Source organism: Hypanus sabinus, chromosome 6 (genome assembly GCF_030144855.1).
Source record: "Hypanus sabinus isolate sHypSab1 chromosome 6, sHypSab1.hap1, whole genome shotgun sequence".
NCBI lineage: Eukaryota > Metazoa > Chordata > Chondrichthyes > Myliobatiformes > Dasyatidae > Hypanus > Hypanus sabinus.
In genome coordinates this window covers 66,787,849-66,806,625 of record NC_082711.1, presented here as the reverse complement: position 1 = coordinate 66,806,625, position 18,777 = coordinate 66,787,849, and positions in this window count along the sequence as shown.

The window sequence follows — 18,777 nt, the reverse complement described above, 5'->3', positions numbered from 1 at the left end:
CCTCACCATCTGGGACATGTCCACTTCTTATTACTAACACAGGTGACAAGGCACAGGAGCCTGAGAATCCACACTCAGTGTTTCAAGAACAACTTCTTTCCCTCGCCGTCAGATTTCTGAATGGTCCGCGAATACGATCTCACAACTCCGCTTTTGCACCATTCATTTATATATTTATTTGTAACTCATAGTAATGTGTTTATGGCTTGTACTTCCACAGAGCAAAAAAAATTCATGTCAGTGATAATAAACCTGATCCTGATTCTGAAACACCCAGCTAGATCTGGAATTCTGCCACCTCATAACTAATTTGTCCTACAGGTAAACTCCAGATCTAGCAGTATTGTCCTCACAACTAGTTCAACATTCAGTTCAAGAGAAATTTAGTTGGGCAATAAAAATTGGCCCAACAAGTAATGCCCACATGCTGTGAATGAATAAAGAAAATAAAATGAACTTATGTGTCCTAGAACCAGCCTTGCTTTTCCATGAATAATTGCTAAACCCTTGATGCTCTCAAAGTATGAAAATTAATGACACTTCCTAGAACCAGAAGACAAGCTTTAACTTGCATAACTTTCTCGCACCTTGCTGCTGGAAGATTATCAGCTCAGTGAAAGGCCATCTTTACTGTGCAGGGGATTTGCAGACAGCTATCCACAGCTAAGTATATGAATAGTAGGGACGTGGGGGCTACGGTCCCGATGCAGGCTGATGGGAGTAGGCAGCTTAAATGGCTATGGCATGGACTAGATGGGCCAAAGGGCCTGCTTCTGTGCTGTACTTCTCTGTAACGCTGTGACTCTATGTCGACTGGTACTGCTTGCAGTGGGATGCACTGAAGTTTGATGCAGCTGCCACAAAAGATCAATGAGGAAAAGCCACAGTGTAAGACTCTGTCACTGTAGCACAGTGAGGGATTGGATCTAATGAATAAAGTTAAGGACTATTACAGTGAAGTGCATGTAAAAGAAATAAATTATGTCTTGCTGATGGAAATTAAACTTCCAAATGGAATGAAGCATCCCAGTGTTCCAATGAATATACCTCTTGTGCTGTGAATAGCAAAGTATTTCTTGACTGTTATTATATTTACAAATTACAAGTATATATTTGAAAACAAAATCAATTGACCAATCCCCCACCTGCAGTAACCCCATCATCTCACAAGTTCATAACCCTTAATTGATCATCTCTCAAACTCCCTCCCTGCGAAGTACCTAGGCTTCGGATAAGTAAACTAATTCAATTACCTGTGGACTCACAGGCATGGACTTCCTGAAACATGTCCTTGTTTAATTGTAGTTGAACAAGGGCTGTGTTTCTATTAGCCATGAGTGAAGTACAAGAAGTCTGGAGAGAGGCTGTGCAGCATCTTTATTTAAGAAGGGATGCAAGGACAAGCTGGGGAATTACATAACGATGAGCCTCACATTAGAAGTGGGAAGGTTATTAGAGGGGAATCTGAAAGTTGCTATCTATCTCTCAGGCAAGGGCTGATTAGGAATAGCCAGCATGAATATATGCATGGAAAATCTTCTTGCGCAAATTTGGTTGGGTTTCTTGAAAAGGTGACCAAAAGGATTGATGAAAGCAGGCCAGGATATATTATCTGCATGGACTTTAGTAAGGCCTTTTACAAATTCCAACAAGGCAGGCTGATGCGGAGTGTTGGAGCATGTGGCATCGAAGATGAGCCAGCCAATTAGATACAGAATTATCTTGGTGGAAGGAGTCAGAGGGTGGTAGTAGAGGTTTGTGTTTCACCTGTGACCTCTGCAGTCCTGGAGAAAATAGTGCTGGGACTCCTGTTGTTTGTTATACACACTCAGTGGCTACTTTATCCGGTACCCCTGTATAACTGCTTGTTAATCCAATTATCTAACTAGCCAACACGAGGCAGCAACTCAATGCCGACATGGTCAGAAGGGTTAAGTGACTTTGACTGTGGAATTATTGTTGGTGTCAGATGTGCTGGTTTGAGTATCTTGGAGGCTGCTGATCTCCTGGGGCTTTCAGTAGTTTAGAGTTGACATAGAATGGTGCATAAAACAAAAAACATCCAGTGAGTGGAAGTTCTGTGGGTGAAAATGTCCTGTTAATGAGAGAAGTCGGAGGAGAATGGCCAGTCTGGTTCAAGCTGATAGGAAGGTGACTGTAACTCAAATAACCACGTATTATAACAATGGTATGCAGAAGATTGTCTCTGAAAGCATAACCTGTCAAACCTTGACGTAGATAGGCTACAACAGCAGAAGACCATGAACATGCACTCAGTGCCACTTTGTTAGACAGAGGAGGTACCAAATAAAGTGGCCACTTAGTGCATAATAATAATTGGAATGAAAATGTACTGGCATGGTCAGTAAGTTTACAGATGACACCAAAATTGGTGCCTTAGAGGATAATGAAAAGGTTCACTGAGGTTACAAAGCAATCTAAATCAACTAGGAAAGAATGCAAAAGAATAACAAGTGGAATTTAACTTTTCAAATGTGAAGTGAAGTTAAATGAGGCAGGACATACACAATGAATGACAGGGCCCTAGGGAATGTTGGAGAATAGAGGCATGTAGGCATAGCAGTAAGTGGTTCCCTGAAAATGGCAACATCTAGATAGAGTGGTGAAGAAGGCACTTGCACACTTACGTCCATCAGTTGGGACATTGTTTACAAGAGTAGGGACATTATGTTACAGCTATGCAAGATGCTGGTGAGTTCACACTCTGGGCATTGTGAGCAGTTCTGATTGCATGTGATTAAGCTAGAGAGGGTGTAGAAAGGAGTCCATAGAAATGGGAGCAGGATTAGGCCATTCGGTCCTTTGAGTCTGCTCTGCATTTGATCGAGGCTGATTTATTTTCCCTCTTGATCACATCGTCCTGCCTTCTCCCAATAACATTTGACACCCTTACTAATCAAGAACCTAAAGACCTCTGCCTTAAATATACCCAATGACTTGGCCTCCACAGTTACCTGTGCCAATGAATTCCAGAGATTCACCACCCTCTAGATAAAGAAATTCCTCCTCATCTTTATTGTAAAGGGACATCCTCCTCACTAAGGCTATGCTCTCTGGAACTAGACACTCCCACTATTGGAAATGTCCCCTCCATGTTCACTCTATATAGCCCTTTCAACACTTGTAGGTTTCAATGAGATCCCCCCTCACTTTTCTAACTACCAGTGAGTACAGACCCCGAGATGTCAAATGCTTCTCAGACATTAACTTTTTCATATCAGTCAACATTCTCGCAAAACTTCTCTGAATCCTCTCCAATGCCAGCACATCCTTTCTTAGATATGGGGCCCAGAACTGCTGAAATAACTCTAAATGTAGTTTGACCAATGATTTATAAAGCCTCAGTATTACATTGTTAACGGGGGTTCACAGCGATGTTGCCAGGAATGGAGGGCTTCAGGCTGGAAAGGATGGAACTGTATGTCCTGGAAGAAAGGGTGGGTATATGGAACAAATCGTTAGAGGAAATGGTAGAGGCATGTACAATTATAGTGCTTAAAAACATTTGAATTGGTACATGAATATGAAAAGGCTGGAGAGTTATAGGACAAATGCAGATAAATAGGACTGTCTCAGGACATCACCTTGGGGGTCATCATGGATCAGCTGGGCTGAAGGGCTAGGTTCCATGTTGTATAAATCAAGGAAATATATTGTGAATGTCTGCTTCTGCATATGTTCCTTGTGCCATCTTCACGCCAATCACACATGGACAAAAATTCCAAAGGTGGAGATTACAAGACAAACGTCACAGTTGCTGCTTTGGCTCCTCTGTGTATTGGTAAGTCAGGCACATTGAGGGCCCCAAAAGAAAATTACAGCCTTATTCAACTTTCATCAGTCTCCAATTTTCTTTTGTGTTTTACTTCTCATTGGAAATGTATTTTGTTTCTTCTTGTGATACATCTATACACAAATTGTCACAGGAACCTATTTTCTACACTTTAGATACATGCTGCTATTTTAATTAATTGAATGGCACATTTGAACCAACAGAAGAGCCACTTCTGACTCATTTGCCATATAGTGGTCACCACAGCTCGATGACAAGCCCATAATTGTTCAGTGTTTCTTTAACTTCCAATTATTCAGACCAGTCATCCTTTGATGATATGAGAGACAGTACATAGAAACAGGTCCGAATCATGGAATAAAAAACTCAAAATGCTGGCTGAACTCAGCACGCCAGACAGCATCTATGGGAGGAGGTAATAACAACATTTCGGGCCGAAAACCTTCATCAGGAGTCATCAGAATCACAGAATTATTATTTTGGTCATGGCCTATCATAGACTTTATGTTGATGGAATTATTTCAGATATAAGCCTTTCTTGGTGTGATTTTATATTGACTGCACTGCATCAGTGCATTGAAAACACACATTCCAATTCAGAGCAGGCAATTTTTTGGATACAGATGCAGAAGTGAAGTGGATGGAAAGAATTAGGTTGTAATAGAAAGATGTGCTCCAAAAGATGCTTAGCATTGCTAATTAAGCTGCTAAAAGCTTATGTTAAGATTCTATTTAGAATCTAATTATTAAATTATGCCAGTTTTTAAAAACCTTTATGAAACTTCATTAAGGAACTGCGCAAGAAGTGTTGGGAAAGTCTTTTACAATCTTTAATTAGCACATCCATAAAAACTGTGTTACATTATACAGTATATGTAGGAAGCAAAAGAAGCATGCATTTGTACAGTTTACCAAAAGACTGCTAATTTTTGTTGTAATTGGCTTTACTTTGGGATATTTTTGCTTTAGAATTCATTGGGGTGAATTTTGTCTCTAGTTGCCAGTGCTAATTGAAGTCTGAGAATTGGCTGCTGTTTCTACTCAATTCCATTGACTTTAATAGAACTGGAGGTTCAGCAATAAGCACAACCAGAAGCTGATACATGCATTTACCATCAGTGACCAGAAACCGACTCAGTCAGCTTAAATTCATGTTTGTACTTTTTTCATCTAGATCCCAATTTAACAGATGTAATCAATGGAACCTTAAGTATTTCTGATATTTTACATTTGTTAATTGAATCTCGTATTACAGCAGAAAGTGTCCAGTAAAGAATATGACACGGAGGCTCATTGTTTTCAGTTAGTCCTAAGCTAGGAGTCAACAGCATCCTTGCTGAATGCACACAGTCTTTTTTTCCCAGGAAAGGGTAATCAAAAATAAAAGGGCACAGGTTTAAATTGAGAGGGAAAGGACTTAAAAGGGACCTGACAGAAACTTCTACATGCAGAGAGTGGTCCGTATATAGAATGAGTACCAGAGGAAATGGCTGAGGCAAGTGCAGTTACATTCAAAAGACAGTGGGACATGTACTGTACATGCAAAGGAAAGATTTATGGGCCAAATGTAGGAAAATGGGCTTAGTTTAGAAGCTGGTGGGCCTGCTTCTGTGCTGTATTGTTCAATGACTCTATATCTTTACAACAGAAAAATGTGGAAGTACTTCAATTACTGGGATCAAGGAATAAAATTATTAGGATTCTAATTTCTGGCAAAATTATGTATAATTCTAGATTGCTCAACTGTTGGGAATATCTGTGATGAATTCTCTCTTTGTGATGATGTAAAATAAATTCTAGCATATCAACTTCATTAAATGTTAAAAAATGGCAGATGTAAGAGGGGCTAACAATATGTTAACTCCAGTTTTACACTACTGCTCAGAACTAACCCCATTGGATGAATTCCAGTTATTGGCCTAAATCAGGAGATGATGGAGCACCATTGTACATATTTAGTAAGCTATTATAAACGTGTCTATTGCTCCTGAACTTCCTGATAGTTCATTTATACGCTGGGCATTGGAACATGATTCAAGAACTACTGACTAGTCAGCTTACCATCAGTGGTAAGAGAAATAGTGTAACTTCTGCTAAAAAGGACAAAATAGAAAAATATTGAGAAGTCAAAGATATAATGATGTCAGTATGGATAGCAAAAATGAAAATATTGCTTGACCAACCTCATTAAACTTTTCAATGATTTAGTAGAGCAAGTAATCAAGGGTAATGTAATAGATGATATTATTTCTAGATTTCCAAAAGACCTTCTATTAGTGCTATATAATAGATTAATGAACCAAGTGAGAGCGTGCAAGTCAGAGTAAAAGAAGCAAAATGAATAACCAGGTGACTTAAAGACAGAAAGGGTAATGGCCAGCTATTCACAGTGCAGAAAGAAAATGAGATTCCACGATGATGAGCACCGCGACTGCCCTTGTTCATACTTCATATTCGTGATTTAGACAGCAGAATAAGCAGAGAATTACCAAATCTGACGACAGCAGTGGGGGTGAAAGATATGACATTCAATAATAAGAGGGATTGGAACAAATCATAAGAAAACATTAATAGGCTTGAAGAATGGGCATGTAATTGCTGAATGGATTTCAATGTACACAAATGTGAAGAATTATAAGGGAATTAAAGGGGGTTATTTATAAGAATCCAAATGGGGAAGCGCAACAAATGGATTTTAGAGTACATAATACATAAATCACCACAAATTGTGACACAGGCTAATAAGACTAATCAAACCAGAGAGGTAGAAATGGAAATAAAAATATGCTAAGCTGTTTCAGCACCTTAGTCAATTGCACTTTCAGTACAGTTTGCAATTCTGGCCAACATTTTACTCAAAGGGGCTTTGGAGAAGGTGTAAATTTACAATAGGGTATGGAAAATGTGAAGTTGGACTCAAAATGAAACATAAATAAGCTGGATCTTGAAAGTTGAGCTTTGAAATTGAATTAAAGTTATCAAATGGGTTGATGGAGGACATGCGATTCTGTCTGAGACCAAGCACTGAGGTCACCAATATATTCCGGTCATCCAAAGACCAGACAGTGCGTAGTTGAGGCAAACACTATAGATACACTTAAAGGAAGGTGCTTAGGCCCCTGAGGTTGAAGAGGGGCTACTGACAGAATTTGATAGGAGAAAATGCAAGAAATTTGAAAAAGAAGAACAAAAACTCTCTGGACCGAATATTTCTGCACTGTATTGTCAAGTCTGCACAGGCAGGCTCCTCCCAGTCTCCACCCAGCTAACAGGAGTCACCTGCCACTCCTTTCCAATGGATCACCTGCAGTCTATACAAATGCAGATGTCATCTACAATTCTTGTTCACCTAAACAAACCGGTCAGCCTTCATCAGTTGCTCCTAGCCTTCAGATACCTTGTTACCTTGTCATGTTTAGTATCTGTTCTCTCTTGTTCTGTGGCCCCTTTGTGGCTTGTTATTTTGCATTTTGTTATTAAAGTAATTGTCTCTAAATTGTCTCTGCTGCTCCGCATTTGAGTGAAGCCTCCTCTAGATATTCTGACAGGATGAATGAAATATCAATTGAGCTAGCAGAAGATGCTCACCTAAAAAAATGCCAGTATGAGCATACGATCCAGCAGCAGCAGGAAACCATTGACCATCTGCCTGCTACTTGTAACCAACTCTCTGTTTCATTACAGCAACCCTCTGACAGTCAACCTCTTCCCTATGAGCCCTGATTTCCGGTGTCCGAGAGCTTCGGTGCATCTCCAACCTGATGCTGCAACTTCCTGTCCCAGTGCATGTTACACTGCGAGCTCCAGTCATCTCTGTATGCTACAGACTGAGCCAAGAACGCCTTCATCATCTCTCTCTAGACTGTTGATGCACCATCAATAACTCTCGGAGACATGAGTCGAGATAGGCTCTTATTTGCTGGAACAGAGCAATCAGTAGCAAGAGATCCCCACACGACATCCTGGAGACTGAGGGAGGAGCAGTGCCTCCAATCGCCTTTATACAGGGTCTGTGGGAGGAGCCACAGGAGCAGTCAGCAGGGGGGCATGTCCAGACAGGTATATGTAGTTCACCACATTCACCTCCCCCCCCCCCTTTGTTTTAAAAGAGAGTCCCCATGGGGCGAAGTTTCTTACAGGTTAAGTCTATCAGGTGGTCGAATCTGTCGCTGTGATCTACGTAGCACTGGTAGTGATTGCACTGGAGACGGTGGTTGTGCTGGTTCCGGCCTAACTGGAGGTGTTGGCCCATTAGGTGTCAGTGATCCCTCATGTGTGTGCGAGGCACCTGATATGGGAGTGTCATGAGGAGTCTGTGTAGGGCTTGGTGTGTGCGGTGTCAGATTGGTATACACCTCGATGGGTACAGGGTTCATAGTTACCGTGGAGTGTTTGGGGTAGTGGTCTGCTGCTCCTGCGGGCGCCAGGTCGTGGACGGAGACTGTGTCCTCCCACCCATCAGGTAAGACCACGTAGGCATACTGGGGGTTCACATGTAGTAAGTGAACCCTCTCGACCAGCGGGGAGTATTTATTGCTCCTCGCATGTTTCTGGAGCAGCACTGGCCTGGGGACGTCAGCAGACTTAGTGGCAGACTTCCTGGGAAAAGAGAATAGGCGCTCGTGAGGGGTGGCATTGGTGGATGTGCATAACAGGGAGCGGATAGAGTGGAGTGCCTCGGAGAGGACCTCCTGCCAGCAAGAGACTGGCAACCCCTTTTGACTTAAGGGCTAAAAGTGTGGACTTCCACACTGTGGCATTCCCCCTCTCCACCTGTCCATTTCCCCGGGGATTATAGCAATGCCCCTAGCCAGCAGGTATTGGCGCAGCTCGTCACTCATAAAGGAAGACCCTCTATCACTGTGGATATAGCAGGGATATCCGAACAGTGTGAAGAACCGGAGCAGGGCTTTTATGACGGACGTGGCAGTGGTATCGGGGCAGGGGATGGCAAAGGGGAACCGCGAGTACTCATCAATAATGTTGAGAAAATAGACATTGCGGTTGGTGGAGGGAAGGGGGCCCTTAAAGTCAACACTCAGCTGCTCAAAGGCGGGGATGGCTTTGATAAGTTGCGCCCATTCAGGACAGTAGAAGTGCAGTTTGCACTCAGCGCAAACTTGGCAGTCCCTGGTCATCGTCCTGATGTCCTCAAGGGAGTACGGCAGGTTCCGGTCTTTCACGAAATGGAAAAGCCCAGTGACCCCCCGGGTGGCAAAGATCTGCATGGAGGGTGTATAGCCGGTCGAGCTGCGCGCTGGCACATGCTCCCCGGGATAGGGCATCAGGAGGCTCATTGAGCCTTCCAGGCCTGTACAGGATATCATAGTTGTAGGTGGAGAGTTCTATTCTCCACCGCAAAATTTTATCATTTTTGATTGTGCCCTGCTGTTGTTTGCTAAACATGGACACAACTAAGCGCTGGTCGGTCAGCAAGGTGAACCTTTTACCGGTGAGATAGTGCCTCCAGTGCCTAATAGCTTCCACTATGGCCTGGGCTTCTTTCTCCACCGCGGAGTGCCGAATTTCAGGCCCTTGAAGGGTACAAGAGAAGAATGCTACTGGCCTGCCTGCCTGATTGAGGGTAGCAGCAAGAGCGAAATCAGAGGCGTCACTCTCTACTTGGAAGGGAATGGTCTCGTCCACCGCATGCATTGTTGCTTTGGCAATGTCCCCTTTAATGTGGCTGAAGGCCGCGCGGTCCTCGGCTGAGAGGGGAAATGTGGTGGACTTGACCAGGGGGCGGGCCTTGTCTGCTTAATGAGGGACCCATTGGGCGTAATAGGAAAAGAAGCCCAGGCACCGTTTGAGGGCTCTGAAGGTGGTGGGAAGAGGGAGTTCTAACATACGGTCGGGATCAGGGCCAATGACACCGTTCTCCACGACATACCCAAGGATAGCAAGTCGGGTGGTTCCAAACACACACTTGTCCCTGTTATAGGTAAGGTTCAGAGCTTTGGCCACTTGGAAGAATCATTGGATGGTGGTGTTGTGACCCGGCCAGTCATGACCGCAGATGGTGATGTTATCCAGATATGGAAACGTGGCCTTCAGTTGGCACTGGTCCACCATCTGGTCCATTTCTCTCTGGAAGACAGAGACACCATTCGTGACACCGAATGGGATGTGCAGGAAGTGATAGAGCCTGCCGCCCGCCTCGAAGGCTGTGTATGGACAGTCCTCTGGGCGAATGGGGAGCTGGTGATAAGCGGATTTCAGATCTATGGTCCAGTACACCTTGTACTGCGCTATCTGATTGACCATATCCGCGATGCGGGGTAGGGGGTACGCGTCAAGCTGCATGAACCTATTGATGGTCTGGCTATAGTCCACGACCATCCTATTTTTCTGCCCGGTCTGAACAACAACCACCTGGGCCCTCCAAGGACTTGTGTTTGGCTCAATGATCCCCCCCTGAGCAGCCGCTGCACCTCTGACTGAATGAAGGCCCTGTCCCCCGCGCTGTACCTCCAGCTTTTAGTTGCCACAGGTTTACAGTCGGGGGTCAGGTTGGCGAACAGCGGTGGGGGAGGGATCTTGAGGGTGGAGAGGCTGCAAGTGGTGTCAGTAGCGCAGCTGTCGGCATGGTGCTGGGTGGGATGTGTGGTTCGGTGTGTGTGTGTGGTCAGTAGCGGGGTATATGGCAAGTCCCACAAAACTGAGGATTCCTGACAGTGAGTGGTGGGAGGGGCCCGTCATACGCCATTGTCACACTTTTGAGGTGGCTCTGGAAGTCCAGCCCCAATAGCACAGGTGCGCACAGTTGAGGCATGACCAGCAGCGCAAAGTCCAGATATTCTGTGCCCTGCACCACCAATGTCGCTACACAACCCACCTGGATGTCTGTGGAATGCGACCCAGAAGCCATGGTGACCCTCTGGCTTACTGGCCGTGCCACGAGTCTGCAGAGTTGCACCATGTCCGGGTGAATAAAACTCTCAGTGCTGCCCGTGTCAAACAGGCAGCTAGTCCTGTGCCCCTCCACCAGGGTGTCCATCATTGACCTTGCAAGCTGGTGTGGGGCGCTTTGGTCGAGGGTTACGGAGGCCAGAGTTGAATCGCCGTCTTGGTGCCCGGTAAGCACCCGTGGGTTGGAGGCGGGGCGAGGTGGCGCCGACAAAGATGGCTGCCCCCATGCCTCGTACAAGGCGGGCAGGCAAGATGGCGGCGACCAAGATGGCGACACCCATGCCTCGCACGCAGCGCTGCTCGACCCCGCTCATGGTTTAGACTTACAGACCTTGGCGAAATGGCCCTTCTTTCTGCAGCTGGAGCAGGTCGCTTCTTGGGCCGGGCAGCGTTTTTGGGGGTGCTTTTCGAGTCTGCAGAAGTAACACTGCATGGACTCGCGAGTGGCAGCAGCTGTGGTCGATTTGCCGGAGGGTTGTGGGGACTTCACAGACTTGCAACTGGCAGCAGCCAAGGTTGATTCGCTGGTGGGTGGCAGTGTCTGCAGCGTCCACGGGGCCGGCGGGAGATCGCACGGCTGAACAGCGTCAGCGTTGTGCAGAGCAGCCTCCACCATGTCAGCCAGCTCGATCGCCGAGCGTAAGGTAAGATTGCTATTTCCAGCAACCGCTGGCGCACGTACACTGACCTGATCCCCGTAACGAAGGCGTCTCGTACCAGGAGCTCCACATGCTGTTCCACTGTCAGTCCCCTGCAGTTGCAGGCCCGCATGAGTGTCTGTAGGGCTCAGACAAACTCAGCGCTCGACTCTCCGGCCCACTGCCGCCGCGTCGCTAAGCAATGTCTTGCGTAGACGGTGTTCACCGGCCGCAGGTACTGTCTTTTGAGGTCCAGTTTTTAAAATTCCAGCTAATAAAATTGATGCACCATCAATAACTCTCAGAGACATGAGGCGAGAGGTAGACTTTTATTAGCTGGAAGAGAGCAGTCAGCAGCAAGAGACCACCACACAACATCCTAGAGACTGAGGGAGGAGCAGTGCCTCCAATCGCCTTTATACCGGGGTCAGTGCGAGGAGCCACAGGAGCAGTCAGCAGGGGGGGTGTGTCCAGACAGGTATATGTAGTTCACCACAACTGTGCAAGCTCTGACCTAGGCTGCACTTTGTGGGACATTAAAATTGTCATTTGTAATAAATATGAGGAATTCATCGCTGAGATATACTGGGTTTTCAACCATCCTGGATTTGGAAGGGGGAAGCGGATCGTTTAATTTACCTGCATCAAAGCTCAAGCTGTGCTGGATTACGCCGTGAAGTCCAAGCTCTTGGGGGCTAGAATGTGAAAGTGTTACTGGCCCATTACCGTCACAGCCTCTTGGAGCACTTGAATGATGAGCTCTCTACCCAGGAGATGCCAACTGACCTCAGAAACTTCATCACTGTGTCCCTTGACTTGACAAGTATCTTATGGAATGACACTCCAGATCGTCAACCAAAACCTCAGTTCCGTCCCCAGAATCATTGCACGCTACAGGACCCTCATCACTACTGCCTCCAAAACCCATGCAGTTAGGGAGAGCTTCTTTAAACTCCCGCCACCCAAGAGTATAAGCGTCATTGGAGAAATAACTGGCATGCTTACTGCAGAGTTGTTTATCACCCACACCTCAAATGCTGCTGTATCCGGGAAATGACATCACCAGATACAGACGAGGGTCTTCTAGTCGCGACTATGGATGCTGCCATGGGCTCTGCGCGCTCTCTCAGACGGGCTGTGGAATGGTTTCCATAATCATGCTCGTGAATGTGCATGTTCCAGCCAATTAGTATTTCATTGTGGTGGCATTTAAACTCCTTCTCTCATTTCAGTCATGTTGAGACTTGACCAAAAGCAAAGCAATGCCATCGCTCCCTGCTTACTGTTGTCCTGGTTGCACTGCTCCTCCCTCAGTCTCTAGGATGTTGTGTGGTGGTCTCTTGCTGCTGACTGCTCTCTTCCAGCTAATAAAAGTCTACCTCTCGCCTCATGTCTCTGAGAGTTATTGATGGTGCATCAATTTTATTAGCTGGACTTAGCAGACTTAGGTCTGACACTGTTAAGGAGCAGTATTTGTTTAATATTAAGCTGCTACTACTGCCATGCTGCCATATCGGCATTAGCTTGAGTTTGACAGTTCTTGTTAAGGGCCCTGTGGGGCATCGTTCCTATTAAAGTGAGTGAACTGTTGATCCACTTCAGTGTCTCTCTCTCTCAACACTTGATCCATAACCGCACACTCATGTCAGTAAGTCTTAACCAAGAGGATCGACCCAGCAGAGAGAAAACAGTTGACCTTGGCCCGGACATTCATCGGTCAGTTAGGAGAAAAGTTACAGTCAGTTCAAGCTGCATTGGGAGAAGTGACTCAAGTATTGCGACAGACAGTCTCAGAAAGACAAGTCTGAAGTTCATAGAGAAACTATAATCAATAGAAGCTGGGTTCGCTGATGTGACTTGCAGCACGAAAGCTACTTTTAGAGCAGCAAAAACTGTCCCAGATGGAAGAACAGGTGTCAGCCCTTGTAGCAACAGTTCAGCTGACAGCCGGATTCTGCTCTCACAGTTGCGGTTCAACGGCTTACTACCGACAGCCAGAATCAGGTGACACTGCTCTCTCTGCTGCAATTCAACAGTCTTTAGCCATGTCAGTCCCACTCCTAGCATCTCCCTGATCCTCCTCATCAACTTCAGCCACTAATGCCATAACCCCCCTTAACCAAATCCAGACAAGAACAAGTATTCCTCCACCAGATAGATACTCCGGTGACCCAGACAGCTATAGGGTTTTTGTTACCCGTTGCGAGTTGACTTTCCAAGCATACCTTGGTCAGGTTGGTGATAATGCACATAAACTGGCGTACATGGCGACTCTCCAACTCAATTCATGTTTAATTGGCATTCAACCATACATGAATACTCATGAATGCAGCCAAAGGAAACAGCATTACTGTAGTCAAGGTGTAAGACACAGTATGAACAGTCACACACAGCACACACAAGGTAACAAGCACAAATGGTATCACAAACATCCAACAAAGAAGTCCAAAATTTGTGCCGTCAATCCACAATCGATCTCAATAGACTCTGTTTCCCACCGAGTGAGCACTGAGGGGGAGGAGTTGCTCTGATTCCAGCTTGGACACAACACCACACCAACCCCTATAGAGCCGTCCCCCACCACCCAGTCCTTGCACAAACAAGACAACAAGTACACATAGAATATCAGTAAAATACAAACACACAAATAAATATGTACATAGTCTGGACCCTTCAGTCCATTGAAAACTTCAGTTGACTGCAATAGAGCCTGTCTCCCACCGAGTGAACGCTGAGCTAGCAGCACCAACACCAGTCTGGATGTCCTGCCACACCACCCCAGGTGGAGCTCATCAGTGCTGATGCCTCTCTCACAGATATCCCACCCTGCAAAAACTCATCTCAGGGAGGCAGCACCAAAACTTTGCGGGAGACTCCCGGGAGAGGTGGGATATCTGCAATAGAGTAGCTCCTTAGCAGCTAGCCAGCTAGTTTAAATAACGTTAGCTATGCTAATGAACGAATGACACCCGTTAAACTCACCTCAACAGTGATTTAACCCACTGTGGGCAATAGAAAAGTCACTGTTGCAAACAGTGCAGCAAGCAACACCGTCATTATTTTTGACCCCTATTAAGCAGGGGTACACTTTAGAGTAGCCTGGGGTGAAGTATGTTTTTTTGGAACACTCTGCCATGTTGAGCTCTCTCTGTCTCTCTCTCTCTCTTGCTCTCTCTTCCTCACTCTCTCTCTCTCTCTCTCTCTCTCTCTCTCTCTCTCTCTCTCCCCCTCTTCCTCTCTCTCTCTCACTCTCTCTCAAAAAAATCGATTTCTGGGATATTGTAAATAATTTGCGGGCATCAGGGAGTTGTTATCAATATGCGGGAGACTCCCGGAACTTCCAGGAGAGGTGGGATGTCTGCTTTGAGAGGTTGGTAATGAAACATAACAACTCCTGCCTCTGAAGCAATTTGGATCTGCTCCAATTTGTCCACTGATGCAGCAGGTCTACAGCAGATGCCATCTCATTGTCTCTTCACTCAACCCTGGAACATCGGGACATCCAAGGTGCACACATCAGGATGCTCTTTATTGATTGTCTCAAAACTAACCAATAAGTTTTAAGTCCTTGGCCTCAATACCTCCTTGTGCAAATGGATCCTTGATTTTCTCACTTGCAGACCCTAGTCAGTTTAGATTCAAAACATCTCCTCCACAATCTCCATTAGCATAGGTGCAGATGTAGCTATGCAGATGTACATAGATCTGGGACCAGATGAGATGCACCCCAGGCTACTGTGGTAGGCGAGATTGCTGAGCCTCTGGCGATAATCTTTGAATGATCAATGGGGATGGGAGAGGTTCCGGAGGATTGGAGGGTTGTGGATGTTGTTCTTTGTTCAAGAAAGGGAGTAGAGATAGCCCAGGAAATTATAGTCTTACTTCAGTTGATGGAGAAGATCCTGGGAGGCAGGATTTATGAACATTTGGAGAGGTATAATATGATTCATAATAGTCAGCATGTCTTTGTCAAGGGCAGGTCGTCTCTTATGAGCCTGATTTAATTTTTTGAGGATATGAATAAACACATTGATGAAGGTAGAGCAGTGGATGTAGCGTATATGGATTTCAGCAAGACATTTGACAAGGTACCCCAAACAAGGCTTATTGAGAAAGTAAGGAGACATGTCCAAGGAGACATTGCTTTGTGGATCCAGAACTGGCTTGCTCACAGAAGGCAAAGAGTGGTTGTAGGCGGGTCATATTCTGCATGGAGGTCAGTGACCAGTGGTTTGCCCCAGGGATCTGTTCTGGGACCCATACTCTTCGTGATTTTTATGAATGACCTGGATGAGGAAGTGGAGGGATGGGTTAGTAAATTTGCTGATGACACAAAGGTTGGGGGTGTTGTGGATAGTGTGGAGGACTGTCAGAGATTACAGCGGGACATTGATAGGATGCAAAACTGGACAGAGAAGCGGCAAATGGAGTTCAACCCAGATAAGTGTGAAGTGGTTCATTTTGGTAGGTCAAATATGATGGCAGAATATAGTGTTAATGGTAAGACTCTTGGCAGTGTGGAGGATCAGAGGGATCTTGGAGTCTGAGTCCTTAGGGTTCTCAAAGCTGCTGCACAGGTTGACTCTGTGGTTAAGAAGGCATATGGCCTAATCGTGGAATTGAATTTAGGAGCCGAGAGGTAATGTTGCAGCTATATAGGACCCTGGTCAGACCCCACTTGGAGTACTGTCCTCAGTCCTGGTCGCTTCACTACAGGAAGGATGTGGAAGCCCTAGTAAGGGTGTAGAAGAGATTTATAAGGATGTTGCCTGGATTGGGGCGCATGACTTATGAAGACGGGTTGAGTGAACTTGGCCTTTTCTCCTTGGAACAACGGAGGATGAGAGGTGACCTGATAGAGGTGTATAAGATGATGAGAGGCATTGATCATGTGGATAGTCGGAGGTTTTTTCCTGGGGCTGAAATGGCTGCCACAAGAGGACACATTTTTAAGGTACTTGGGAGTAGGTACAGAGGAGATGTCAGGAGTAAGTTTTTTTCCTCAGAGAGCGGTGAGTGTGTGAAATGGGCTGCCGGCAACGGTGGTGGTCTGTCTGGTGCAGCACCTCCTTGCTTCTCGTCGGGTGCAGGGCAGGTTGCAGTACCTCGTGGATTGGGAGATGTATGGCCCTGAGGAACATTCTAGGATACCAGCCCATGACATCCTGGACAAGTCTCTTATCCCAGACTTCACAAGAGCACAGTTCTCCGGTGACTCGGGAGACTCGGCGTATAGGGAGGGGGAGTCTGTCACAACTATGGATATCGCTGCATGGTCTGCACATCTCACAGACAGGCTGCAGAACAGTTTTGGCAATCACATTCCAGCCAATTAGGGTTACATTGCAACACGAGTGAATCTGCAGATGCTGGAAGTAAATACAAAACACAAAATGCTGGCAGAACTCAGCAGACCAAACAGCATCTATGGGAGAAAGTAGTGACGACGGTTCGGGCCGAAACCCTTCATCAGGGTTACCTTGCAGTGGTATTTACCTCCTTTCTTTTCAATTCAGTCTTCTTGAGATGACCAAAAGCAAAGTAACAGCATCACTCCCTGCTTACCATTGTCCTGGTTCTGGGAAAGAACTGTTCATATTGATGCTGTAAACGAGCGTTATTTAAATGTGCTACTTTTGCCAAGCCGCTGTATCAGTGTTATGTTTAGTTTGATACCTCTGCTTAACGGCCTTGTTGGCCTGGCATTTATTGTTTTTCCTTTATTTTTGCACATTTCCTATTGAAAGTGAGTGAACTGTTGATCCGCTGCAGTGCCTTGCTCTTGGCACTTGGGTCATCACTGGACACTCGTGTCACCTTCTATCTGGAAAGTGCCCCCAGGCCCTTTGTTCCAGCACCATATCCACTCTCTCTGTCCTTCTCCACACTCCGACAAATCTACCCACACAGGAGGCTCTGGTGGATTCCAGTGCAGCAGGGAACTTTCTGGGCTGGACTCTGTGTGCAGCTTGGTGTCCCTTTCGAGCCTATCTCTTCCTCCTTCTGCATCACAGCCATTGGCAGGCATCTTTGGGATCTGGGATTGTCAGAGCATTGGAGAGCACCGTCTCTTCCTGATTGACTCACCAAACACCTGAGTTACCTCTCACGCTCCTCGCTTCACCTAGTCTTCATCATCTCTGCAGAGTTGGGGACCCAACTGCTGGACCTCCTACCTGCAACCTCAGTTGAGCTAACTCCGTAAATTCATGGAGGTGGAGGAAACCTTTGACCTCAGCAGGTTCCCACAGGAATACCGTAACTTAGCCAATTCCTCCAGTGAAATGGAGGCAAGCACCCTACCACCTCACAGACCACATGACTGCGCCATCGACTTCCTCCTGGGTACCACTCCTCCCCGAGGTTGTCTGTTCTCCTTCTTCCTTCCGGAGACCCAAGCCATGAATGAGTACATCACCGATGTGCTACTGGACAACTTTATTTGACCATCCCAATCCCCAGCCAGTGCAGGATTCTTCTCTTATCAAAAAGAAAGATGGTCAATGCATCGTCTCAACGAAAGCACCAGTAAGAACCGCGATCCACTCCCCTTGATAGATAGTGCATTCAAAAACACTTCACGGGTCACAGATCTTCACCAAACTGGATCGACAGAACATGGACAACCTGATCCGCATATACCAGGAGATGATTGGAAGGCGGTGTATGGAACACCCACAGGGCACTACGAATACTTGTTGATGCCTTTCAGACTTTCCAACAGTCCAGCTGTTTTCCAAGCCTTCATCAACGAGATCCTCTGAGATATGCCACACAGGTGTTTGTTCATCTCCCTCGATGGCATCCTCATCTTCTCCAAGGACCCCCAAGACTATGTCTGTCATGTCCAATCAATCCTTCAGCATTTCCTCAAAAACGAACGGTAATGCAAATTAGAAAATGCTAATCCCACAGTCTAGTCATTTCCTTTCTCAGTTCCATCCTTTTACCTGAAGGCATAACTGTGGACCCAGAGAAAGTGTACGCTATCATTGAATGGCCCCAACTGTGCTCCTTCAAACAACTAGAGTGCTTCTTTGATTTCTCCAATTTCTACTGCCAGTTCATCAGAAACTATAGACAAATAATTATTCCTCTCACTTTTCTCGCCAAGTCAGCTATGTCATGGATAACTCTAACCCTCTACTGCCACGGTCTTGTCATCATGGAGCTCAAGAGATGCCTCAGCTCCACTTCCATTCTTTGTCATCTGAAACCGTCCGGAACTTATGTGGACCATCTTGTCCCAGTGAGGACTGGGCGGAAAGAGACATCCTTGTACCTTCTTCTTCCACAAGTTCAACTCTGCACAGCTTAGTTATGGAGTAGGATACAGGAAGCTACTGGCCAGCAAATAGGCCTTGATGGAATGAAGATTTTGGCTGATGGGAAACATCAAGCATTTCCTGATCTGGA